This window comes from Bufo gargarizans, chromosome 6, assembly GCF_014858855.1.
Source record: "Bufo gargarizans isolate SCDJY-AF-19 chromosome 6, ASM1485885v1, whole genome shotgun sequence".
NCBI lineage: Eukaryota > Metazoa > Chordata > Amphibia > Anura > Bufonidae > Bufo > Bufo gargarizans.
In genome coordinates, this window is record NC_058085.1 from 152102046 (window position 1) to 152128338 (window position 26293).

At 44.4% G+C, this 26293-nt stretch overlaps 1 protein-coding gene across 3 annotated transcripts in view; it reads left to right on the forward strand.

Annotated features, from left to right (window-relative positions):
- PALD1 (phosphatase domain containing paladin 1) overlaps nt 1-26293 on the forward strand; it is a 319104-nt gene that overhangs the window by 50683 nt on the left and 242128 nt on the right. The window contains exon 1 of one of the 3 annotated variants that reach the window (XM_044296579.1): nt 11670-11956. The exons of the other annotated variants lie outside the window; for them this stretch is intronic. The gene's annotated coding sequence lies outside the window, so the exon portion shown is untranslated. Of the gene's footprint in view, nt 1-11669; nt 11957-26293 lie in introns of those variants that run through there. 3 annotated transcript variants of the gene reach the window in all.

The window sequence follows — 26293 nt, forward strand, 5'->3', positions numbered from 1 at the left end:
CCGAATCCGCAATGCACTATGGACGTGTGAATGGACACTTAAAGGGATCATCAATATCTGATCAGTGGGTGTCCAATTCCTGGCACCTCGTCCAATCATCTGTTTGAAGAGGCTGCGGCACTCAGTTAGGCACTGCGGCCTCATCCTAGGCCAGTGATGTCACATTGCCTAAGTATGGCTCTGTCACATTCAAGTGAATGGGCCTGGACTGCAATACCAAGCACAGCCACTATACAATTTATGGCACTGTGCTTGATAAGCTAAGAGAGTCTGACCCTCACCAATTTGAGGATAGCCCATCAGTATTGTACTCCTGGAAAACCCCTTTAATTGCACATTATGCTTTCAAACGTGTCCTACAAGCAGCTATAAATCAATCACCTGAGCTTTCTGTAATAATGCAGTACTAGGTTGTGAGCATTTTCCATTAAAGAATACCCGCCCAACTTCATGCATCACGGCATTTAAGTTCTCGGCACATCATCTGGTCAAGACTAGAGTGACTCTGTAAGGCCTCTTTCACACGGGCGTGAGTTTTTTTGCCTGGATAAGAGCCGGGTGCGTTGCGGGAAAATGCGCAATTTTTTCTGCGCAAGTGCAAAACATTGTCATGCGTTGCACTCGCGTGAGAAAAATTGCGCATGTTTGGTACCCAAACCCGAACTTCTTCATAGAAGTTCGGGCTTGGGATTGATGTTCTGAAGATTGTATTATTTTCCCTTATAACATGGTTATAAGGGAAAATAATAGCATTCTGAATACAGAATGCATAGTAAACCAGCGCTAGAGGGGTTAAAAAAAAATAAAAAAAAATTTAACTCACCTTAGTCCACTTGCTCGCGAAGCTGGCATCTCCTTGTGTCTCCGCTGCTGATGAACAGGACCTGGGGTGAGCTGCTCCATTAAATACAGGTTAAGGACCTTCGATGACGTCACTCCGGTCATCACATGGTACGTCACATGATCTTTTACCATGGTGATTCACCATGGTAAAAGACCATGTGATGACCGGAGTGACGTCATCGAAGGTCCTTAAGCTCTATTTAATGGAGCAGCTCACCCCAGGTCCTGTTCATCAGCAGCGGAGACACAAGGAGATGCCAGCTTCGCGAGCAAGTGGACTAAGGTGAGTTAAATTATTTTTTATTTTTTTTTAACCCCTCTAGCGCTGGTTTACTATGCATTCTGTATTCAGAATGCTATTATTTTCCCTTATAACCATGTTATAAGGGAAAATAATAATGATCGGGTCTCCATCCCGATGGTCTCCTAGCAACCATGCGTGCAAATCGCACGGCATCCGTACTTGCTTGCGGATGCCATCCGATTTTCACACACCCCATTCACTTCTATGGGGCCTGCGTCACGTCAAAATCGGAAAATATAGAGCATGCTGCGATTTCAACTGAACGCACAAGTGATGCGTTAAAAACATCGCTCATGTGCACAGCCCCATAGAAATGAATGGGTCAGGATTTAGTGCGGGTGCCATACATTCGCCGCACGGATCGCACCCGCACGGAAAACTCGCCCGTGTGAAAGGGGCCTAAGAGAAAACCAAAAAGCTCTCTATACCTCACCTGGCATCACAGCCCATTCTGGAAAGTGAGAGGGCATTTTTTTGTTTGAACACCCAGCAATTAGACATTGATGGCGTAGCACTGTTTAGTGGTTAATACATGCTATATAATAATGATGTTATTATCTGGAATAAGACTGTGAAGGGGTTAAATGTGATGCTGTATTACAAGAAAGTACCTATATTTTGGGTTTAAGTAAAAAACTTATTTGCAGGGGTTGTAGCTCTGCTATTCTGAAACAAATGCAAATCCCCTACTTCCCTTCATCCAACCAGTCTGTTAAAGGCGTATTCCATCTATTAGACATTGACCTATCTTCCAGATTAGTCATCAATATCAGATCAGGGCAGTGGTGAATGGGAGCTGTTATAAAACTACAATTCCCAGCATTCTCCATTAATTTCTGTGGGAGTTGTGAGAACAGCAGTGCAAGTATGCATTGTGGGAGTTGTAGTTTCACAACAGCTAGAGTGCCGGAGGTTGCCTACCCCTGTTCAACACAGTGGACAGAGTCTTCTGCTTCTGGTTCTGTTCACTGTTTAGTTTCTGCTGGCGTCTGCCAAACACAGAGGACTTCTACCAATCTGATATTAATGACCTATCTGGAGGATAGGCCATCACCGTCTAAAAGCTGGAATACTCATTTAAAAGATAAAATTCTGTTTGTCTGCAACCAGCACTAGTGGGTAGTGATGAGCGGCAGGTGCAATATTCAAATTCGCGAATATTTGGGCGAATATTCGTCCTATATTTGCAAATTCACAATTATTTTCTTGAAAATCGACAATGTAATATGCGCGTATTGCGCTCGCAATACAGGCGTGAGTCACTGTTGCTACATTTTTCAAGCTGCTAGAAGTTTCCTGAGACTGGAGAAAATGGTTGGCACGGCAGAACATTACAATAGCCTTATTTTCATATAGAGTGCTCCAATATATTTGCGATTGCGCAAATCAGCAATTAATGATGCACATATTTTTCCGCAATAAGTGCAACTTCACATTTTAGCAAGTCTGACTACATATTACTGATTGGTGCGCTAAGGATTGTGGTGATCTTGTGACATCACAGCACTATGGGACAGATTTATCATGACTGACAGCTCACTCCACTTTCACATATGGCTAAAGTCAGTTTTAGCTAAGTCAGATTTATGATCGGCCCTTTAAGACTGTGATAATTGTGGTTTGACAGTAGCAGTTTATCCGTCAGTAAGCAGCTTTACAAAAGTCGTACATCTTTACGAAAAAGTTGCATGTTCTATTAAAAAGTCTCATAAGATAAGCATGGTCCTGACTGCAGTGAAATTGCGACTTTTTTGCGACTTTTTCGCGACTTTTTAAATAGTCCCAATAGTAAATCTGTCTAGAGATTCATTTACATAAGAAAACACGCCCACTTCCAGAAAACTGGCGAGCATAGTGCAGAGCAGAAAAAAGTCGCAAATTTGTGCGCAGTTTTAGCGTTTGCGATTTTTTCACTCCATTATTCTGACCTGAGCTAATGATAAATCTGGCCCTATGTCTGTAGCATGTATGTATGGACAGCAGAACCTATCACACTACCTAACACCCTGCACTGGAACCTACCAGCTACACTATATCAGGATATAACCCACACTGACTATCTCCCACTAACTATCTGTATTAAATATATGAGCTAACTAACTAACTAACTAACTAACTAACTAACTAACTATCTAATGCAATTAAACAGTAAAGCACAGAGCACAGCAATGACATTGCTGTCTCTCTCAGAACTCCATAAAACTTCAGAAAATAGCTTCTGGGTAGGCAGGGCCGGCGCCACCCATAAGCAAGGTACGCCACCGCATAGAGCGCACTCTTGCTGGAGGCGCTGGCCCCCGGCTTGCGGCACCGCCTTCTAGCTAATTTATTCACTTCACTTGCCTCTGTGTAATCTCGCACAGGCGCACTGGCAGAGGCATCATCGAGCGAAGTGCGAATGCGCCGTCTTCCAGCGCACCTCGTTCGACGATGCCTCTGCCAGTGCGCCTGTGCGAGATTACACAGAGGCAAGTGAAGTGAATAAATTAGCTAGAAGGCGGCGCTGGGCGAGGAGGGGATCTGTGGATCACACTTAGGGGGATCTGTGGTGGATGACACTTGTGGGGGATCTGTGGATGTGACACTTGTGGGGATCTGTGGATGTGACACTTGTGGGGATCTGTGGATGTGACACTTGTGGGGATCTGTGGATGTGACACTTGTGGGGATCTGTGGATGACACTTGTGGGGATCTGTGGATGACACTTGTCGGGATCTGTGGATGACACTTGTGGGGATCTGTGGATGACACTTGTGGGGATCTGTGGATGACACTTGTGGGGATCTGTGGATGACACTTGTGGGGATCTGTGGATGACACTAAGGGGGATCTGTGGATGACACTAAGGGGGATCTGTGGATGACACTTGTGGGGATCTGTAGATTACACTTATGGGGATCTGTAGATAACACTTATGAGGATCTGTGGATGACATGGTATGTAGCCGAAGGGAGAAAACGTGGCCTTACCACAATGAAGGGTACAGTCTGTATAAATAGGTGGGTGACAAAAAGGGGCATGTCAAAGGGCGTGGTCAATTGGCGGAGTCAAAGGGGGCGGCAAAATTAGCTTTTGCCTAGGGTGGCAAAAATCCTTGCACCAGTCCTGTGGGTAGGCAACTTTCCTATTGGTTGCTAGGAATGTTGCTAAGCTCAGACAAAGACATTGTAGCCTTCTCATTGGCCCACAAGCAAGAAGGGAGGTTACTGATGAAAAGAAAATCTAGAATATTCGAGAGTACGAATAAATAGCACTATATTCTAAATCTTCGAGAATTCTTGAATTGGCGATATTCACGATTAAAATTCGCGATTCGAATATTCGCGCCCAACACTACTAGTGGGAGCTCTCTGTGCATTTCATATAAATCATCTTTATGTGACATCTCCCTAGGGGCAAAGAAGGAATTTTTCCATTTGACTCTAACCTTTCTCCTGAACTGGTCAGAGGAAGGCTTTCAGGTGACAGGAATCCTATTCGAAGTTTGCCCATTACAGTTGCATACAATATAATCCTATAGAGGGTGATTTTATATGATTTGTGCTAAGCAAAAAATAATTATAATAATGTCATTACCATTTTGGGCCCCTAGCCTAAATGTATGCAAATGTACAAAAAGAAAACATCATTATGTCTGCAGCGAGCCCAGGCGGATCCGGAGTTAAGGATGGGAGTGGTAATGGCTCAGGCTTTTACAGTTAATCACAGTGGCTTTCCTAACACCATTCCTCCTAGGGCCGTGCAGTGAAAGAAGGGCTTAACCTTTCTTCCCTCTAGGCCAACCCGTTCTAGGGCTGTTGCCTGATGGTATTTGGGGATGCTCATGATGTTATATTTTTGTATGGTTGCAAGCCAAGGCAGGGCGTGTAGAGTGCAATGGCTGGCGTACATACATTAGTCAGTAACTAGGCCAGATGTAGCAGAACAAGTGTCTATGAAGTGCAAAATAGGAGTTGTAGTACATCCAACGATAGCAAAAACACAGTTCCCACAATATAGAGTGTGAATCTCCACAGATGGTTTTGTATGGATTTGAGAAAATATGGACATTATTGTGCTCTTTCCTCTCTATCTTCCTCAAGTCTCTTCCTGCACAGTCGATGGCTGGCAATCTCACTTTTGCAATTGTGCCTGTAGTTCGCCACTGAGACGTAACATTTTTTTTCGAATATGAAAGGCCAAGTATGAAGAGTATTACCCTCACTGCAGTAAAGTCTAAACAACTTAGGTAGCATGATACCTTCCTGGCTCCAATTCGCAGCCATGCAGCTTCTATGACCTTCTTATGTTTTCTTTCCTTCTTGAGTACCGTAGAAATAGTAAAGTCTTTCTTTCAGTAGATAATCTGCAGGATTTTGTCCACGACAAAATCAATCACATTTCTTATGACAAAAAACAGCTGTGCTGCGGTTTCTGCAGTGGGTTTTCATGCAGACCGGCTCTGTGTTTAGTATCATTGAATGGTGTGTGCGGTAACTGAGCGACAAAATTCCTTGGCCACATGAACTCTTCTGTGGCCTCCCATTGAAAACAATAAGAGGTAGCGTTATCACAGATTCGGCGCCGTTTTCTGCGTGTCTGAACATACCCTTACACTGCTGGCAAAAAAAACATGCAATTACATGAAACTTTTCACATGATCTAAGGAAGTTTTCGTGAATGGAGCTTGAACTTTGCGGCATGCAATATGGATGGTATCTATATTTTGTGGATCCATGGTTTGCGGACCTCAAAACAAATACAGTCAATCCTTGGATGTGTTGTTTTCTATTTTTGAATGTACAGCGTGTTTAAAACTTTTTAATACCCCAAAAAATAAGTTGAAACAAAAATAAAAACCTATACATGTGTTATGTGTTAGGAATTCGTTTTCATTCAAAGTCAATTTGACTTAAAGGGATTGTCTGACTTCAGCAAATGACATTTATCATATAGAGAAAGTTAATACAAGGCACTTACTAATGTATTGTTAGTGTCCGTATTGCTTCCTTTGCTGGCTGGATTCATTTTTATATCGCATTATACACTGCTTGTTTCCATGGTTATGCCACTCTGCTATTCAGCATCAGTGGCCATACTTACACACTATAGGAAAAAGTGCCATATGCTGAAGTGAGACAACCCCTTTAGGGTTCTTTTCCGGTACGGAGTTCCATCCTAGGGGCTCAATACAGGAAAAAAACTGATTTGTTTTATCCTAATGAATTCTGAATGGAGAACAATCCGTTCAGGATGCATCAGGATGCATCAGTTCAGTCCCTCTTACGTTTTTTGGCCGGAGAAAATACCGCAGCGTGCTGCATTTTTCTCTCCGGCCCAAAATCCTGAACACTTGCCGGAATGCCGGATCCTGCATTAATTTCCATTAAAATGTATTAGTGCTGGATTATTGCTGCATTGACGGATCCGTTCTTCCGGTCCGTGCATGCGCAGACCTTTAAATCTGTAGGAAAAAAAATACCGGATCCGCTTTTCCGGATTACACCGGAGAGACAAATCCGGTATTTCAATGCATTTGTCAGAAGCACCGTTGTTTGCTTCCACATCTGAGCCACATTTTTTGCAGCTCGGATGCAAACCCATTCACTTTAATGGGGCCACAAAAGATGTGGACAGCCCTCCGTGTTCTGTCCACATCCGTTGCTCCGTTCCATGGCCCCGCAAGAAAAAATCGAACATGTCCTATTGTTGTCCGTTTTGCAGACAGGAATAGACATTTCTATTATGGGCTGCCCGTTCTGTTCCACATATTGCAGAATGCACAATTTGTGGACCGCAAAACATTGCACGATCGTGGGCATGTAGCCTAAGGCCTCTTTCACACGGGCGTCATGTTTTTTGCCCGGATAAGAGGCGGGTGCGTTGCGGGAAAATGCGCGATTTTTCCGCGCGAGTGCAAAACATTGTCATGCGTTTTGCACTCGCGTGAGAAAAATCACGCATGTTTGGTAGAGATGAGCGAACTTCTGTTTTAAGTTCGGCGTCTAAAGTTCGGCTTCCGGTTAGCGGAGAATCCCGATCTGGAACCGGATATGGATTCCGACTTCCGTTGTGGTCCGTGGTAGCGGAATCAATAATCGGCCATTATTGATTCCGCTACCACGGACCACAACGGAAGTCGGAATCCATATCCGGTTCCAGATCGGGATTCTCCGCTAACCGGAAGCCGAACTTTAGACGCCGAACTTAAAACAGAAGTTCGCTCATCTCTAATGTTTGGTACCCAGACCCGAACTTCTTCACAGAAGTTCGGGCTTGGGATTGATGTTCTGAAGATTGTATTATTTTCCCTTATAACATGGTTATAAGGGAAAATAATAGCATTCTGAATACAGAATGCTTAGTATAATAGGGCTGGAAGGGTTAAAAATAATAAAAAAAGTTAACTCACCTTCTCCTCTTGTTAGCGTAGATCCCGGTCTGTTCTTTAGCTGTGGACTGAATGACCTGAGGTGATGTCAGATCACATGCTCCAATCACATGGTCCATCACCATGGTGATGGAGCATGTGATCTGACGTCATCAAAGGTCCTTCAGCCACAGCTAAAGAACAGACCGGCATCTAGCGCTAACAAGAGGAGAAGGTGAGTTAACTTTTTTATTATTTTTAACCCTTCCAGCCCTATTATACTATGCATTCTGTATTCAGAATGCTATTATTTTCCCTTATAACCATGTTATAAGGGAAAATAATACAGTGAATAGACTGTCACCTAGAACCCATGCGTGAAAATCGCACCGCATCCGCACTTGCTTGCGGATGCTTGCGATTTTCACGCAACCCCATTCATTTCTATAGGGCCTGCGTTACGTGAAAAACGCACAAAGAGGAGCATGCTGCGATTTTCACGCAACGCATAAGTGATGCGTGAAAATCACCGCTCGTGTGCACAGCCCCATAGAAATGAATGGGTCAGGATTCAGTGCGGGTGCAATGCGTTCACCGCACGCATCGCACCCGCACGGAAAACTCGCCCGTGTGAAAGGGGCCTAAGGGGCACATTTACAAGCTCTCCTGTTTTTAGACGTAAAAGTAGACTGGCGTATTTGATTCCGCTGTCAATCATTTGCCTAGTATTCATTAAAAGTTGCACAGCAGTTAATGAATTAGACTAGGCGTATTGTTATTAGGGCTCATGCACACGACCATAGGACTGTTCTATAGAGGCTAGGACGTTCCGTTCCACAAAATGAGTAACGCACTTGACCGGTATCCGTGTTTTGAAGACCGCAAAATAGGCTGCAGTCATGTGCTTAAGGCCTTAGTTTGACCTCTGGTGGTTCTTTTTTAAGGTTCATTCAGATGGCCGTATGCTGTTCGCAAAAATGCGGATCAGTTTTTTTTCGGACAGTTCAGCATGTCCACAAAAAACAGATTGTATTCCGCATTTTTTGCGGACCCATACACTTTAGTTGGGCCTAGGGTTGCCAACTTTCCCAACAGAAAATACTGACCAAATGAAGCCACACCCCAAAGGGTGTGTGGTTGTGAGGCGTGGCTTAACATGGGGTGTTAAGTCGCTATCATACTGTGGCTCCCAATAATATTAATGCCCCCCATTAGTGACCCCAGGAAGAAAAAGGATCCCATTAGTGCCCCCCAGGAAGAATAATGCCCCCCATTAGTGTCCCCAGTTACAATAATGCCCATTAGTGCCCCCAGTTAGACTAACTACCCCTATTAGTGCCTCTAGTTAGAATCATGCCCCCTATTAGTTCCCCCAGTTAGAATAATGCCTCCTATTAGTGCCCCCTTCTCTGTTTCTGCAAAAAAGCACTCACCTCCTCAATTTGCTCGTGGACAGGATCTACACTCCAGCGTGATGCCGTCTCGCAGATCCTGTCCTCCAGTCAGCAGCGCGAGCAAATGGAGGAGGTAAGTGATTATTTTTATTAACACAAGAAAGGGGGGGGAGGTAAAGGCTGCACTAATGAGCACTCCGCAATGGAAGTGCTTATTAGGCCTCCTGCACACGAACGTGTGCGCCCCGTGGCCGTGCTGCGGCCCTCAAAATGAGTGCCGCAATGCATGAACACTGACCATGGGGAAGCCGCAGCGGATCGCGGACCCATTGACTTTAATAGGTCCGCGATCAGGCCGTTCCGCAAAAAGATAGGACATGTTCTATCTTTTTGTGGAACGGAAGTACGGGATGAAACCCCACGGAAGCACTCCGCAGTGCTTCCGTAGGGTTCCGTTCCGTGCTTCCGTTCCGCACCATTCTGCATCTCCGGATTTGCGGACCCATTGAAGTGAATGGGTCCGCATCTGTGATGCGGAATGCACACGGAAAGGTGCCCGTGTATTGTGGATCCGCAAATACAGTCCGCAATGCGGCAACGGGACACCTACGGTCGTGTGCAGGAGGCCTTAGTAGCAGTCCTGGTAGGAAAAACATTACCGGCAACGGCAGGGCCACTAAAATACCGGCCTTGCCGGTAAGATACCAACCGGGTGGCAACCCTCGTGGGGCATGTCCAGATTTTCACTGACAAGTATAGGACATGTTTTATTTTGTTTTACGGAGCCATAGAATTGAAGAAAAGGGCCCTGTAGTTAATGGGTCTGCATCTAATCCACAAAAAAACGGATCTGCATTTTTGAAGACAGCATACGGCCATCTGAATGAGCCCTTAGTTAGACAGGTTCATATTCACTTAGACTGGTCTAATTTATTTACGCCTGAAGAATAGTCGCAGCTGTGCGGAGGAAAAAAAATCGCATGTTGACCTGAAAGTGTGACTTTTAATCTAAAAAGTAGTACATTACCATAAACTGTTGAATATAAATAAGCTAGCCCTGGAGTGGAGTAAAACTTAGGGTAACTTTCACACTTACGTTAAACTTTTCCGGTATTTAGTTCCGTCACAGGGGCTCAATACCGGAAAAAAAATGATCAGTTTTATCCTAATGCATTCTGAATGGAGAGCAATTTGTTCAGTATGCATCAGGATGTCTTCAGTGCAGTCACTGTACGGTTTTTGGACGGAGAAAATACTGCAGCATGTTGTGGTATTTTCTCCGTCCAAAATTCCGGAGCACTTGCCGGAATGCCGGATCCGGCATTATTTTCCATTGAAATGCATTAATGCCGGATCCGGCCCCAAGTGTTCCGGCAAAACGGATCTGGTTTTGTGGTCAGGCCTTTTAAAAATGTGAAAAAGATGAATACTGGATCCGTTTTTCCGGATGACAACCGGAGAGACGGATCTGGCATTGCAATGTAATTATTTCAAATTCACACGAGCGGATGCCGTGCGTGACATCCGCTCCGTGAATGACAGCCAAGACCCGATGCAGACTGCAGAGGCACGGAGCATTAACGTGAATGATAATGCTCCGTGCTTCTCTGTGATCTCTTTGCTACAAAATCACAGCGAGATAAAGTTGTCATTGTGATTTCGTAGTAAAGAGATCACAGAGAAGCACGGAGCATTATCATTCACGTTAATGCTCCGTGCTTCTGATGTCTGCATCGGGTCTTGGCTGTCATTCACGCAGCGGATGTCACGCACAGCATCTGCTCGTGTGAAACAGCCCTAATGCATTCTGAATGAAGAGCAATCCGTTCAGGATGCATCAGTTCAGTCCCTCTTACGTTTTTTGGACAGAGAAAATACTGCAGCATGCTGTATTTTTCTCTCCGGACAAAAATCCTGAACACTTGCCGGAATGCCGGCATTAATTTCCATTGAAATGCATTAGTGCCGGATCCGGCATTAAGTGTTTCGGCAAAACAGATCCGTATTTCCGGTCTGCGCATGCGCAGATCTTTAAAGATGCAAAAAAGAATAAATACCGGATCCATTTTTCCGGATGACACCGGAGAGACGGATCCGGTTTTGCAATGCATTTGTCAGACGGATCCACATCCGTATCCGTCTGACAAATGCCATCCGTTTGCGTCAGGATTGCCGGATCCGGCGACGGAACTGCCTGCCGGAATCCTCTGCCGCAAGTGTGAAAGTACCCTTACCCACTCCTTATCAGAAATGACTAGGCTGAGAATGACACCTTTTGCTCTCAACCGTATGTATTTTGCGGTCCGCAAAAAAACGGATCTGCAAAAAATACGAGTGCATTCCGTATTTTGCGGAACGTAACAGCCGGCCCCTAATAGAACAGTACTATCCTTGTCTGTAATGCGGACAATAATAGGACATGTTATGTTCTATTTTTTTGCAGAACAGAAATACGGAAACGGAATGCACACAGAGTACCTTCCGTTATTTTATTTTTTTTGAACGGAACGGAAAAGGAATGAAAATACGTTCGTGTGCCAGAGGCCTGAAGCATATCAGTGGCAAATCTGTATCAGGTGCAGCTTCAGAGTAACAGTTTGCGAGTGCTGCTGTGTAGGTAGCATCTCATGTATTCCCTGCTTGTGTGTGCAGCTTTCACTGCCAGGAGTGCCATGCCTTATGATTGGCGAGCGCTCTCAGATGGAACAGGCCTTCTTCTCTGGAAGCCCTCCCCCACCCACATCCTCCAGCACACAGACAGTCAAGGCTATTATGAAGGGAAATACACTGCTTCAGCAGAGCCTCTCTCCAATTCAGTGTGCTCAGCCCTGAGCAGGGGAAACACTTCTGCCTCCCTGCCCAGCCCCCAGTTACTCCTTTGAAGGAAACTTGTGAGATACTAGGGACTGGTGAGGAGGTGCTGCTTGGATCAGGCATGAGGGGCTTTGAAATCCTTTGAGATAAAGGAAGATTTTATTTCCATTTCCTGGTTTTTACGTTTCATTTAAGCCTTGTTTGCAGAGCGGGGAGGAAGTTGAATGAACAGCTGGGCAGCTGGATATCAGGTATTGCTGAAATCTCTTCACTTATTTGTTTGATTTCTAGAGTAACGTGGACACGAAATATAAGATTAGCCGTCTGCGTCATCTTTTAACTCGGTAGATCCCTAGAGTTGATGTCCTCTCTCAAGTTGATGTGAGACGTGTAATGTCTTTAGGTATTAAACGGGGCTCGGAGGATGATTCGGGGCGCTGGCTTGTTTATTGGACTGGGGCGGCGCGGCATGGAATGACCATCAATGGTGTCGCACTTCAACTTGCCGCGACTGTGACAATCACAGGGAACCCAACATCGTTGGATACTGATATTTGGGAGCAAGATGCACAAGACCCTGTTATCATAGACCACATGTCGCTATGTAACTCCAGCATAGAATGTCAGATATGGATATATGTACTTATGGCATTGGCACAAAACTAGCTTGATGCCTACGTTCTGACACTTTCAACTTGTCAGGGGAGTTTATCAGAACTGGTGCATAGGAAAACTGGTTTAGTTGCCCATAGCAACCAATCAGATTCCACCTTTCATTTGCTCAGAAAAATGAAAGGTGGAATCTGAATGGTTGCTATGGGCAACTAAGCCGGTTGCCTTTTGCACCAGTTTTGATAAATCTTCTCCATTGCGTCTTGTCAAGCTTTTCACAGCCGTTATCCAGGTGAATATGTGACCTTCACGTGCTTCTATATGAATATATTAATTCTCCAACCGTTGGCCCACAGCTGTAGTCCATGAAATGTGGGCCAGGTCCTCCCAGTCTGATACCCCGTGTGCAGTGTGACCTACAGGACCAGCTTTTATCCGGTCCCGAGCACATGTGTTTACTGTTATGCACGCCATCTGTACATGTAGAAAGAAATCATATCGTCGCTCTGTGCCGTCTCATATTTCCAGGCACTGTCTATTAGAAAAGTGGTTTTCTTTTACTCTTGTTTCTCGTTGTTTCATATTTTCAAACATAAATGTATAATTAATTTTTTGGGGGATTGTTAACCTAATTACATAGACTACAGGACTATGCCTGGATATAAGAGCCTTAGATCCTGTGCATTGCGACACCAGTGAGTGTATTGACTAAATATCTGCAAGTGAATGGCAGGTCGCTCACGGGTAGTGTTGAGCGAACTTGTGTTTTAAGTTCGGCGTCCAAAGTTCGGGTTATTGAAGAATCCATGGACCATAATGGAATTTGGAATCCATAATGGAATTCTTCGAAAACCCGATGCCTCACTTAAAACACACGTTTGGTCAACGATACTCGCGGGACATGCAATTTATATTTCTGCCCTGGTCATCATAGGCCCGTGATGGATCGTTGGCCTCCTATCTGTTACCCTGGGTTCACACCTGAGCGTTTCTCAAACGCGCGTTTTATGCGTGTTTTTGTCGCGCGTTTTTATGCGCGTTTTTTGTAATAGTAAACGCGCGTTTGTGTGATTGACTGCAGTGTCCTATGGCCACAAACGCGCGTCAAAACGCCCCAAAGAAGCTCAAGTACTTGATTATGCGTCAGGCGTTTTACAGCGCGATCGTACGCGCTGTAAAACGCCCAGGTGAGAACCATTCCCATAGGGAAGCATTGGTTTTCATGTGTTGAGCGTTTTACAGCGCGTTTGAACGCGCTGTAAAACGCTCAGGTGTGAACCCAGCCTTAGGGTAGGTTCACACACAGTTTTTTGGAGGAGGTTTTTCATCCAAAGCCAGTAGTGGTTCCAGAAGGAAGAAGAAGTATAAGTCCTTCCTTTATATTTCCGATTTTTGTCGAATCCACTTCAGAAAAGTCAACCACCACCCAAAAAAACTCTGAGGGAGATTTCTCAAACTGATGAAAATCAAAAGTGTCGTAGTTGCCCATAGCAACAAGGGGTGAGCGAATTGACTTCGGATGAAAAATCCGAAGTCGATTTGCATGAAACTTCGTTCCAATACTGTACGGAGCAGGAGCTCCGTACAGTATTAGAATGTATTGGCTCGGATGAGCCGACGTTATTGCTTCGTGAAGTGCCATGAGACTTCGCATAATAACTTCATAAATTAATTTGTACTGTAAAAAAAAACATTTCCCGAACTCTGATTCGGTTCCAAGTGGTACCTTGGAATAACTTCGGCTCATCGGAGCCAATACTTTCTAATACTGTACGGAGCTCCTGCTTCGTACGGTATTGGAACGAAAATTTTATGCGAATCGACTTTGGATGTTTCATCTGAAGTCAATTCGCTCATCCCTAATAGCAACCAATCGGATTCCACCTTTCGTTTTCCAGAGGAACTCAAATGCTGAATCTGATTGATTGGTTGCTTTGTGCAACTAAGGCTACTTTCACACTGGAGTTTTGGCTTTCGGTTTGTGAGATCTGTTCAGGGCTCTCACAATCGGTCCAAAACGGATCAGTTTTGCCCTAATGCATTCTGAATGGAAAAGGATCCGCTCAGAATGCATCAGTTTGCCTCCGTTCAGTCTCTATTCCGCTTTGGAGACAGACACCAAAACGCTGCTTGCAGCGTTTTGTTGTCCGTCTGACGAAATTGAGCCAAACTGATCCGTTCTGACACACAATGTCAATGGGGACGGATCCATTTTGTATGTGACAATCTGGCACAATAGAAAACGGATCCGGATGGTGTTGAAGACGTATGTCTTGGCTATGTTAAACATAATACAAACGGATGAAAACGTTTGTATTATCTGAACGGATCAGTCTGTGCAGATCCATGACGGATCCACACCATACGAGAGTGTTCCTTTACATCAGTTTGGATTAATCTACCCCTCTATGTGAACCTACCCTAAAAGATGAGCCTGTGATGGCCTCCTATGACTCTGTGCGAACCTGCGCTTATGGAGCTTCTTTGGAATACCAAAGCCCAAACTCCAGTCATTATTTGTTCTCTTGAACTTGGGTCATGATTTGGTAAAGCAGCATGTTAATTCGCTTCTCCCCTTCCAGAAGCGCAGCTCATCTATTTAAACATTATTTCAAGTTTTTGTCCTAATGATTTTTTTTTTTAAGGCTCTACTTACTGTTGACTGCTACCTTGTAGTGCAATGTTTGCTTCCAGCAGGAAGGGGGTTAAATGATATGCAGTGTTAATGAAGTGGGTTTTGCAATGTGAAGTTGGCATTAGCCGGGTACACGGCCAGATCAGTACCGCATGGCTCAGAAGACATTCACAAGTCAGCCTGAAAGTTTTCCCACACTGAATACTGCCCACCACTCACAAACCTCTTTGTAACCCTCCCAACCCCCTGCAGCAGCTATTGTGGTTGTGGCTTTCCTCCTGTCACCCTTTCTTGTGCTGAAACTCTACACCCTACCCTTTATTCGCTGCTCATCCTTTTATCCTGGAGACCAGGGGCGGACACAGACAGCAGAGGGCCCCTGTGCAAAGAATGTGTCTGCCCCCCAAGCCAAATTCGCAACCTAACCTATTCCGTCCTAACATTACTTATAGCAATACAAAACCTTTCACACCTGCAGCACTACGCTCCGGCCACCTGATCCAGCAGAAAATGCAAGGAATCGGCTGGACAAAAAAACGCAGCATGCAGCGATTTGTGTCCCGCTGATTCTCTGCATTTTTGCCAGATTGTGGCCGGATCTCTGCCGTACCCCATTATAGTCAATGGAGCCGGCGGGCAGTCTGTCTGCATCCAGCAGTGTCGGATCTAGTGAATTCTAGCAGGCTGTTCTCTGCTGGAACAGCCTGCCAGAATCACTAACGCAGATGTGAAAGTAGCCTAATACAGCACCCCATACCTCTTCCATTCAGTGACGTCTTCCTTTGATGTAGATGTTCTCTGTCCTCATCTTCTCCTTTCAGACCAGACCGCCAGGATGATTTTTCAGCCATCTCTTCTCTCTGCAGAGTTTGACAGACAGACAGACATCTTAGTTTCCTACTTTCCATCATCCTCCCACCTTCTGAACACCGCATCCTGCCACCCCCAATACTGTGCCTGCTGTGCTCCCTATACATCACAGATAGTTCCCCTTTAATAATTATTGGCACACAGTGTCCTAAAAAATAACTGTGCCCAGGAAACAGTGTCCCTGACACTAATAGTGTAAACATAATGTTCCCCAAAAATACAGTAATTGTGCTAAGCTGATACCGTGCCAGGGTGCCCCCCACAATAATACTGCTCCCCAAAGTCCCACCAATAGAAATAATTATCTACCAGACAACACGTAGTAGTAATAGTGCCCCTACAGTAATACATTCCCACTGTGTCCTAGAAGTAATAATGCTCCCATAGTCCTCATACTAGTATTTATGTTCCTCGTAGTCCCTCAACTGTAATAAAGCCCACCATAATGCCCCCGGTAGTAATAATACTCTTTATAATGTGTTACAATAAAAATGCCCTGTTGTCTGGCAGTATAAAAAATACCCTCTCTTAGTGCCCCCTGTAGAACCAATGTCCCCATAGTACCCTCATAATGTGTGCCAATGCCCCTTACTGTGTGCCCAAAAAACCTCTTAGTGCCCCCAATTGAGACAAGGTCCCCATAGTGCCCTATAATTTGCGCCAGTATAAATTACTCTTATATCTGCCCCCCCCCCCTTATCCCCATGGTGCCTGACAATGTGCCAGTATAAAATTCCCCCATAATGTGTGCCAGTATAATTCCCCTATATAATGATCCCAATAGTGCTCCTCTCCTCCCTTCTCCATAGTGCCCCCCATGTGTGCCAGTATATAAGATAGGGTCCCCAGTAGATGCCCTCATAGTGCTCCCCCTTCTCCATAGTGCTCCCCATAGTGCTCCTCCCCCTCCATAGTGCCCCCCATGTGTGCCATTATACAAGATAGGGCCCCCCCTCCATAGTGCCCCCCATGTCTGCCAGAAGCGCTCTCTAGTATGAATAGGCCCCCTCACACGCCGGGCCCCTGTGCAGTTGAGCCGGCTGCATCGACTTATGTCCGCCTCTGTTGGAGACTTTTAGGAAAAGAGAATTGAGCCAAGGACTGGTTCGTCAACCAAAACCCAATTTGTACCTTCACCGCTGGAAATGTCAATTTTCTGTTGTGTACTTTTGTGCAGTTAAATGACTTTAATAAGAAACTTGATAATTATATTTTGAGAGAGGACAAAAGGGTACTAGGTACTAGTATAAGAAATAAAGGAGGTTTCTGTTCAGTATTGATGGCCTGTCCCCAGGATAGGTTATCAATATCTGATTAGTGGGAGGTGCAACTCCCAGCGCGCCACAGATCAGCTGTTTAAAAAGGCTGCAGTGCTCTAGTGAGAATTGTGGCCTCCTAACAGAATGCCAAGTACAGCACCATACATTGTATAGTTTTTTTTTTTTTTTCTGGTATTGCAGCCCAATCACTTGAATGGGACTGAGCTGCAAATAGGCCATATGACCGATGAATGTGACATCACTATAGGAAGAGGCCACATCACTTCAAAGAGCTGAATGGCAGGGGGATCGGACTCCCGTCTATTAGATAGTGATGACGTATCTTGAGAATAGGCCATCAATAATAAACTCCCAGAAAACCCCTGTAAATAATGACATTTATTTATATAGCGCCACCATATTCCGCAGCGCTTTACAAATTCATAGGGTTCATGTACAAAACAAAAGTAAATAGCTAATGCAACTGAAACACTAGGAGTAAGGTCCTGCTCGCAAGAGCTTACAATCTATGAGGAATTGGGGGTGACACATAAGGTAGTTGATTGTGATAAGTAGGATTTGAGCCATTATTGAACTGACAGGAGTGGTGCCGGATGATCTGCTTCGGGTTTGGGACTACTAGAGGATCGAGTTTAGGCCAGAGGAGTTTATTGGGGGAAAGGTTTAGTCTGGGAAAAGTAATTTTAGGTAGCTTGATAAGCCTGCCTGAAAAGATGTGTTTTTAAGGCACGTTTAAAGGTGGAGAAGTTGTGAATTGACCTAGTATTCCGGGGCAGAGTATTCCAGAGAGTAGGTGCAGCTCGAGAAAAGTCTTGAAGACGGAAGTGAGAGGTAGGAATTATGGAGGTTTTTAATCTTGGGTCGCTAACAGGACGGAGAGCACGAGTAGGGTGGTAGATGGAGATGAGGGAGGAGATATATGGAGGTGCAGCACTGTGAAAAGCTTTGTGGGTGAGGGTGAGAAGTTTGTACTGTATTCTGTGGTGGATGGGCAACCAGTGAAGTGACTGGCACAGACTAGTAGCATCAGTGTAGCGGTTGGATGGATAGATGAGCCTGGCTGCAGCATTTAGAACAGACTGAAGGGGGGAGAGTTTAGTGAGAGGGCGACCGATTAGTAATGCGTTGCAGTAGTCAAGACGAGAATGAATCAAGGCAACAACAAGAGTTTTTGCCGTTTCCACCGTAAAAAAAAGGGCGGATTCTGGCGATATTCTTGAGGTGCAGACGACAAGAGCGTGTAAGTGATTAAATATGGGGACCAAAGGAAAGATCAGAGTCAAATGTGGCCCCAAGACAGCGGGCATGTTGCACAGGAGTTATGATGGTGCTGCAGACCCAAATTGAAATATCAATTTTAGGTGAGTTAGTAGATGGGGGAAAGACAAGAGGTTCAGTTTTAGATACAGAGAGGACATGATGTTGGAGACAGCTGCCAGACAATTACTGGTGTTTTGGAGTAAAGCAGGGGTGATGTCAGTGGATGAAGTGTATAGTTGGGTGTCGTCAGCATTGAGATGGTATCAAAAGCCAAATCTACGGATAGTCTGCCCGATGGGGTCTGTATAGAGGGAGAAGAGTAGAGGACCTAGTACTGAGCCCTGAGGAACGCCGACATCAAGAGGAAGAGGAGAATAAAAACAGCCAGCGAATAATACACTGAAGGAGCGGCCAGAGAAATGGAAATAGAATCAAGAGATCAGTGTCCTTAAGGCCAATTGAGTGGAGCATGGTGAGGAAGAGTTTATGGTCTACGGTATCAAATGTTGCAGAGAAATCCAGCAGAATCAGTAGAGAATAGTCACCATTTCTTTATGCTGTTAGGAGATTGTTAGACACTTCAGTTTCTGTAGTGAAGAGGGTGAAAGACAGATTGTAAGGGGTCAATAGGAGAGTTTGCCGAGAGAGAGCTTATTAAGCGAGAGTAGACAATACGTTCAAGGAGTTTACAGATGAAGGGGAGGTAAGAATCAGGTCGGTAGTTAGCAGCACAGGTCGGGTCAAGAGATGGTTTGTTTAGTAGTGGGGTTATAATAAAGTGTTTGAAAAAGGAGGGAAAGATACTAGAAGAGAGAGAGAGAGGTTATAAATTGTTAGGTGAGTGATGACAGCTGGGGAGAGGGACTGGAGGAGGTGTGATGGAATAGGATCACTGCTACAGGTTGTGGGTCGAGAAGAAGAGAGAAGCCTGAAGACTTCTTCCTCTGTTATAGGGTCAAAAGAGGAGAGAGAGAATGTGGAGGAATTGGAGGGAGGAGGATTGAAATTATTTGAGGACTGGGAGATTATTTCCTGCGAGATACTGCCAATCTTGTCTCTGAAGTAAGTGGCCATGCCATCAGTGCAGAGGTCAGTGACAGGTTCTGGAACTTTAGGGCTTAGAAGTGAATGAAAAGTGTCATTTTGGGTAATTTGAGAGTGAGGAGATGAGAGAGTTGAAGTACTTTTGTTTGGCAATGCTGAGAGCCAAACTGTATGTTTTGAGCATAAATTTATAATGGAGCAAGTCTGCTGGTATTCGTGATTTTCTCCATAAGCATTCTGCACATCTGGAGCAGCGCTGTAGAAAACGTGTTTCAGGTGTGTGCTAGGGTTGCCGTGTTCTGTGTCGAGAAGATTGGATTGATATTGGAACAATTTCATCTAGGGTGGTTTTGAGGGTCTGGTTGTAACGATTGGCAGCCAAGTCTGGATAGGGGAGGGAAGCGATTGGGGTAAGAGCTAGTTGTAGGGTGTTAATAAGTTGCTGGCAGTTAATGGTGTGTAGGTTTCTGTAGATGTGAAAAGTAGGATTGCCATGAGAAAAGTGAGAGGTCTTTATGGTAAATGAAAAAGATTGTGGTCAGAAAGTAGGAAGGATAAGTTACTAAAGTTTGAGACTGAGCAATGACGGAAGACGACTAGATCAAGTATATTGCCCTGTTCATGCGTGGCAGAGGAAGTAAGTTGTGATATGCCAAAAGAGGAGGTTAAAGAAAGAAAGTGAGTGGCTGATGGGGAGATAGGATCATCAATGGGGATATTAAAATCGCCAATAATAAGAGTTGGTTTTTGAGAAGATAGGAAGTGAGGAAGCCAAGCTTCAAAATGATCCAGAAATTACTGGGGGGAGCCTGGGGGACGATAGACAACTGCAACTCTCAGGGGGAATGGATGGAGGAGTCTAATGGTATGAACCTCAAAAGAGGGGAATGTGAGAGAATAGCTGAACACCTTGAACTCCCGCCAAGACACACAGCATATCATGGTTATATTTTATCCATCAAATGCTTGTACCCTGTCTGCATTTTAGCTTTTATATTATACGACCATACAGCACAGATGTGAACCGGTCGGGTTGCAGCCAGCTGCAGTCAAGTACCGCGCAGCCAATTAGGCCGCAGCTGTCTGATATTTAGGTAATGAAGACTGCATTGTATAGGCAGTCTGAATTCTTAATGGCCGCATGGTGTTGAAAGTACCATGCGGCCATCTAGAATTCAGACTGCCTATACAAGGCAGTCTTCATTACCTAAATATCAGACAGCTGCAGCCTAATTGGCTGCGCGGTACTTGACCACAGCTGGCTGAAACCAGTCTGGATCATGATCGCTCCAAGTGATCGTATCTTAACAGCCGCGCTCCATGGTTCCAGTGAAGGTTCTATGGTGATCTAAGTTTGGTTCAGTAGAACGGTGACCCTGTACCCTTCAGGAACCCCTCTGCAATGAATGGAACAGCAGGTTGGGCATGAAAAATGATACTCCATTCATACTCCATTCATGGAGTATTCATACTCCATTCAGGTCTATGAAAATAGCCAAGTCCTGTGCTCATGAATGGTTGGGGTAAGACCCCCACCAATATAATAGGTATCACATATCCTATGGCTAGAGGATAATGTCTCACAACCAGAATACCCCATTTAATGAGGAGAGGGGGTTTAGTCACTGCCAGACACTTCTAGTGGCATACTTGTCACCTAGATTTTGGGATACATTTGGCGCATCTAGGTTTAGAGAAATCATGTGTGTCTAGCCTGACAAGGAGGCTTGGCTTTGCTGGGACATGGGGCATGGCCTAATATGCTATGCACCATTTTACACCAAAATTGCACCACAATTCTGGTGAAAAATTCTCTCTCTAAGTAACCCAACCATTAATTGTTATACAATTAGACAATTATCTAACCATGCCCCATGTTTATTATCCAGCCTGAGTCCCTGGTGCAGGTCTAGACAGCCTACCTGTTTACGCCATCTATAGGGTTAGTAATCCTGCCACATAGTGTCTATCGGAATAGTTTATTTCAAAACCAATGAGGCCAGGAAGTTGCTGTAGACTTTTGATCAGCTGCCTCAAAAAGGTACATTTTCAGGAAATTGGTGGATGATGTAAGCAGCTTTCTGTTTTGCAGAACTTTGAGAGTATTTGCTGCAAGGAAGTTGGAAACCAGATGCTGTTATCTACTAGAGTGCACCGATGAGCAAGGAATGTAATGGCTAAAATGCATTCTTCTCCTTATCTAAAGACTGAAATACTGCACAGGAGTTTTACACTTGACCAACAAGTCTTCACTGAACACACCACAATGCAAGTGAATGCCACTTTCAAAACTCCATTTATAGGCTGTGAAGATTTTAGTACCTGCATCTTGGCTGATCATGTAAAAGTCTACAGCAACTGTGGAAAACGTGGTGATTAACAATGCAGACCGACGAAGGCTGGGTTCAAATCACGTTTTTGTCATACATTTAACTTTTTCAAAAAATGTATGTGTTAACGGATGCCTCCGACAGATACCGCTGGGACCCGCACCTATATCAAGAACAGAGTGGGGAAAGTGGTGGCTGGAGGACCCCGGGCTTCACTTTCACTGAATATATATAAATATATAAAAGCTATATACTCTGTCAACATCACATTAGTTTTCTATGCAGTAAATCAGGTGCTGTGAATTCCCGGTAGCAGCAGCATTAGTAATCAGTCATGTGTCATACTGAGCCACAGGTGTGTCCGTATATCTTAAAGGGGCTTTACAGCTAAGCATCCTTTAAATCTTCTGATCCTTAGTGATATCCGTGATATTTAGCAGAATTAGAGGCTAAAAGTATCTGTGTGACTTCCAGATCGTTAAATGCATTTACTGTTTATGGGGAGTATTTTGGTTTAGGTCGGGGTATGGTGGGATGAAAGAAACCATTATGCCCTAAACTGAAAGACGTCACTGGTTTCTTAAAGAGGACCTGCAATGCCCTCTCAGGACTCCACAGGCTTCTTAAATGTGCGGCTGCCTGTCCTGTTCAGTAACTATTGAGCAGCAAAACTAACCGATGGCGGTCAAACCAGAGAGGCTCCAAGAAACGGAAAACCAGTGTAGAAGTCATGAAAGATGTGGGCATGATAGGGGAAGGGGTTTACATGTCATTACTTTTATAACAGATCCGCAAACAACGGTTCATTCCTCATGTTAGTATAGTGGTCCATGTTCATAAATCCTATGTGCCCAGAATACAGTCTAAGGTCTCATGAACACAACCGTTGTGGTCTGCAATGCACGGGCAATAACCATGTGCCTGCCGTCTGCGAATACGGTCCCATTCCTTTGAATGGGGTCCGCTATCCGCACTTTTTTGTGTTGCGGACGCACGGACAGAGAACCCACAGAAGTACTCCGTAGTGCCTCCATTCCACACCGTATCTTCCAGATTCCGGACCCGTTTTATTGTGGGCCGCAATACGGGCACAGACCTGCTACAGTTGTGTGCATGAGGTCTTAAAGTACTATTCCAGGCCTCATCAGTGCAGTGTTTATGGTACTATCTCGGGTAGTAGTGATCCTCAATAAATGACCCCCTAATTCTATTGCTTAAGACCAGAGTTTTAGATGCCGGTCTTGATAACCCCTATATGTCTGTCACAAACTTTGATTCATTTTTTATTTTTTTTCCTTTCAAAATAAATCTCTCCTAATTGGGGCAGTATAAGAATAAAGGGGTTGTCCTGGTGTTTAATATTGATGTCCTATCATCGGGATAGATAATAAATATCTGATTGTTGGGGGTGCCGTATGTCAGACATCCACTAATCAGCTTACCACTTAAAGGGGCCTGAGCTTCGCCTAGACCAGTGATAGGCAACCTGCGGCTCTCCAGCTGTTGCAAAACTACAACTCCCACCATGCCCTGCTGTAGGCTGAAAGCTGTAGGCAGTCTTTGTATGCTGGGAGTTGTAGTTCTGCAACAGCTGGAGAGCCGCAGTTTGCCTATCACTGGCCTAGACCATGTGATGAACATCACTCAACTAGTAGGAGGCCTCTTAAAACATCTGATTGGTAGGGGTGTCGGGTGTTGAAACCCCCCCTTCCCCCCCACCGATCTAATATTTATGACCTATCCTGAGGATGAATGAAGAAATCTACAGGAAATCTGAGCTTAGGCATACGGGATGCCAAAGGATGCACCTAGTTTATTAAGAGGTTCGAGCCGAGACATAAATTAGATGCTCCAGCAGCACAGGAGATACTGCACAGGAGATACTGTATCAAGACTAACGTAGAAAATACCATTCTCTATAAATCTCCCCCAAAGTATTTTGGAAAGTTGTAAGACTTTTATGTAGCAGTTTGGATTTAGCTAAATATATCTGGGAAAGATATTTAAAGGGGGTTATCCCTGTCGTGTTCTGTGCCTTTTTTAATTTTGGAAAACTCCTTTAATAACAGTGGTACCCCCTTGAGCAGGTGTGGTTGGTGTGCCACACCTCTCTGGCTTGCCTAGATCATAGGAATGTAAGAACATATAAACTAGAAGTTTACTTGACTTGTACCAATTGTTTTAATTCTGTACGCTTGACAGATGTAGCTGTATGAGCTCAGAAGCACTACTTTTACTGGAAAAGAGACCAGTTTCATGGACCATTTGTAACACGGGACCTACAAGGTCTTGGGTAAACATAGTACTGGAAAAAGAAGCCCTGTGTTGTTTCCCAACTTTCTAATCAGACAGTGGTGGCGTACTATGAATAGAAATAAATTGTAGCGTTCACTTTCAAAATAGGCAGTTCCTTTGTCCGACCGTGTCTGACGGTGTCATGCTCTGCAGCCTCGTGCTGTACTTCCCTTCAGTCTCTGAAGATGGATCAACAGCGAGTAATCTAAGGCCAGGATAATATGAAATATGCCACCAGAAAAGAATACAACATTGCCATCGTAATTGACATTTTAGAATCCACAACTGAAAAATATTCAGGATAAGCTGACTAAGACAAGCATTTCCAGCTATTTGTTCAGAATTTCTTTCAGGTATTTGCCCTAGGAGGACAACATTATATTTTTGGTCCTAGTTCATATCTGATCGCAGAGCTTTCACTGAGCTCAGTGATTATAGCTGTTCTCTGGGACCCAGAGAACGGGGCCCCCAAAGTGAAGGAGATCACACCCGAAGTATTCTCCTTGCCCGGCTATTTTTTGGAAGTGCCATAGCACTAAATGGATGGCGGCCACCTCTCGCCATTCACCACTATGAGACAGCCGGGGAAAATTTGAGCCAGTACTTGGCTACTTTTGGCACACCCATAGTGGTGAACAGAGGGTGAGCGCACATGTGCAGCTTGCTCTTCTTTCAATTCAAAGACCCCGTTTAAAGATAGGTTTGTGACCTGCAACTATCTGACATTTCTGGCATATCCTAGCGATATGCCACAAACGTTCTTTAGATAGCTATTGTGCATCTGTTCATTCAATTGACAACTATTCTGTCTGACCGTCCTCCGTACTCATGGACCATTGGGTTGGTTGACCATCCATGTGTTCTGAACAGGGAGAGGTGACTAAATTGCTGACAGGCATTCTAATAGTGGTGTGTCTCCCTTAAGATCAAAGCGTTAAAAGCCAGCATGTCGGACACGGATTGGGAAGTGGCCCTGGAAAAAACACGTAGAAGTGGCCCCATGTTGTAGGCGGGGCCAAACTGACAGAAGGTGTGGCCAAGCCAAGTAGGCTTTTTTTTTTTTTTTTTTTTGCGGGGCTATCTGTAGTTTTTATTGATACCATTTTGGAATATGCCTTTTTGATCATTTTTTTTATTCCATTATGGAGTTCACCATACGGAATAAAATAGTACGGACAATGATCTTTTATTTTTTGGTTTGTTTTTGTTATTAAAGAGGACCTTTCATGGATCTAGACTTTATAAACTAAGTATCAGGGTATGCAGGGCATACAGCAGGGATCTAATGGCGCTTACAATTTTTTCTGGCCGCCTCTCTGTTCACCTGCTGTGGCCCCCGTTAAATTCTCCCGCCCTGTATGCTCATTTTCGCATCTGTACAGGGAGGAGGAGACGGCCCTGTTTCTCAATGGGCGTCTCCTCCTCCCTGGCTGTGAGCTGTCCAATCGCAATTTATCATCTTTAATATAGAGAGAGAGGCTGATTAAAGAAATGTTTGATTTTTTTTTTTTTATAGTTTTAAAAACTTTTCTTTTAATTTCTTTTCTCTTCAGCTACTTTCACACTAGCTTTTTGGCTTTCCGTTTGGGAGATCCATTTAGGGCTCTCAAAAGTGGTCCAAAACGGATAAATTTTGCCCTAACGCATTCTGAATAAAAAAGGATCTGCTCAGAATGCATCAGTTTGCCTCCGTTCAGTCACCATTCTGCTCTAGAGGCGGACACCAAAACGCTGCTTGCAGTATTTTTCTGTCCGCGATGTGGTGTGGAGCAAGACGTCCTGGCATGCAATGTAAGTCAATGGGGACAGATCAGTTTTCTCTGACACAATAGAAAACTGATTCGTCCCCCATTGACTTTCATTGGTGTTCAAGACGGATTTTAACATGTGACTTTTATTCTTCTTTTATTCAAATTGTCACTGGACGGTCTCAAACCAGGGACCTTCTGTATCAGAGGCGAAAATTTTACAAGCTGAGCCACATGCTTTCCAGTCTTATAAGGTTGGAATTTCTCTAACTAAAAACCTTTAGAGGGCTCATGCACACAAACACATATTTTCTTTCCATGTCCATTCTGTTTTTTTGTGCATAAGCCCTAATAGAGAGCAAATTTTTTTATTTTATTTTTTATTTTGCTCCATTACATTTTTGTGATTACTAAATAAACCAATCTTTTTCTGCCACCCCTTACCAGGTGTGCTTACACTGTGATTTTTCTAATTAAAATGTACTGGTTGTGACACAGTGAGGGGTTGTGTCTG